Genomic DNA, 1,863 nt, shown 5'->3' on the forward strand with positions numbered 1-1,863 from the left:
TCAGCCAGGTCTTGTGCAGGCCAACAGACACATCTTGTTAAGTCTTACCCAGCAGATGACGCTCAGTGGGACGGTGCTAAAGAAAGCCAGGCTGGGGAAGGTGACTGTCTACTCCAGGCCCTATTTCCAAATGCAGTGCATGATAAGCAATGGTGCAGAACTATAACCCTCAGTTGTCGGAACATCTTTGTACTTTGTTCTTCAAAGGCAGAATGTTTTCTGGCATGTTGCTACCTGAGGAAAAAAAATAAAATACTCCCCTAATTTCTACATATGCATGCCTATCACACTGATGCATCTTATTTCCTATTGCAGTGCATGTTGTCACAGGACCATTAAATAATTTATGCCTTTAATACATTTACCAGCTCTCGTGTGTGTGTGTGTGTGTGTGTGTGTATGTGTGTGTGTGTGTGTACGGATCCTGTGTGCCAGTGTCAAAGATGTCTTCTCTATTAAGGGAAAGCAAGCAACCTCTTGGCTCATTCTCCACCATGAAATCAACTTTGCATCTTATGCATCAAATGAGTAAAAAGTGATAACAGGTCCCTGTTCTTTACACAAAATGAAGTACTTGTTTGCACCAGAAAAGCAGTCAAACTAAGCATTTTACACTATGTATCTTCTGAAATTGCTCCCCTTCCTTCTTCTTTTCTAAGGAAGGTCTCTGTTACACCATGTCAGCTGTAAAGGGAAAATGGCTCCTCAGTTTCAACTTGTTCTATTTACACTGCATTTTCTTTGCTCCCGCCTCAGAATGTTTACCATGCTTGTCATCAAGAACAGCTTCGGAGCACCCAGCAGTGCCAAGGGTGGCACCAGGTGTGTGTGTTTGGCAGTCCTCACCTCCATGGCTGCCCATAGGCTCCAACTTGGATTCAGCCGTGGTGATCATTCACACCCTTGCGGCAGCAGCATGTCGGGGTGCTACCAGCAAAGATGACGAGCAGCAATAGTGAGCACCAGGGCAGCAGCTGCTGTGGGCAAAGTCGGGTGGCTGCACCTGGCTCGTGTCAACTTCCTGCTCCAGCCACCACCCTCCACCCACCGTTCTCATTCAGAAGGCTTTTGTGTCTCGCTGGTACCATGAAAGAATTGCCAGAATGATACAATCTTAGAGGAAGGGATCTCAAAAACATGTAGTTGGACCTGCTTGTTTTAAAGATAAGGAAGTGGAAGCCCTGAGGGTATAAGTTTCTTGGCCATGCTCATGCAGGTGGTTATTGGCAGAGTAATGACTGGAATCAAGTCATTGAAGCCACCCTCTAACGATCTTTCTGCCGTACCTGTGACTTTTCAACATTCGTTAGCACAATCCACAGTATGGAATAAATTTTACATCATCACCCACAGTATCTACAGATATGCACAACTAACACAAAATCTCATAAAACAATAGTTATCTTTACCATATGTGATATACTCTAGTATTTTCTCTTATAATATGTTCATTTTAAAAGAGCCTGAAGATTGCTTGGCAGCATGTGTCCTAAGACTGGAACAATACAGAGAAGATTAATATGGCCCCTACACAAGGATAACATGCAAATTTTCCCCATTTTTTTTTTTCACATTTACCAAATGTTCCTTTTCTTTCCAGGGATAATATTTATAGGTACACAGTCAAATAATTTGCATTTTTCCTAATTAGATACATCTACTGAATATCTAGGAAGGTGGAGTTGAAACAGGTGTAGAGAGGGGGCCCCTTCAGCTCGAACCTGTCACACCCCCGATCAGGAATAAGCTTATTGTCTGATCTGTCCTTAATTCTGAAAAGGCAGAATGATCTAGCAGAAAGAACACTGGGTCTAGTCCTGGCTCCACCATCTTGCAAGTGTGGGACGTAGGGTGAATTTTCTC

The 1,863-nt window shown here is 43.4% G+C and overlaps 1 pseudogene; it reads left to right on the plus strand.

Annotated features, from left to right (window-relative positions):
• Positions 1 to 1,470: 1,470 nt before the first annotated feature.
• LOC138094767 (U6 spliceosomal RNA) lies at positions 1,471 to 1,565 on the plus strand (annotated as a pseudogene).
• Positions 1,566 to 1,863: the final 298 nt, after the last annotated feature.

Source organism: Capricornis sumatraensis, chromosome 18 (assembly GCF_032405125.1).
Source record: "Capricornis sumatraensis isolate serow.1 chromosome 18, serow.2, whole genome shotgun sequence".
Lineage (NCBI taxonomy): Eukaryota > Metazoa > Chordata > Mammalia > Artiodactyla > Bovidae > Capricornis > Capricornis sumatraensis.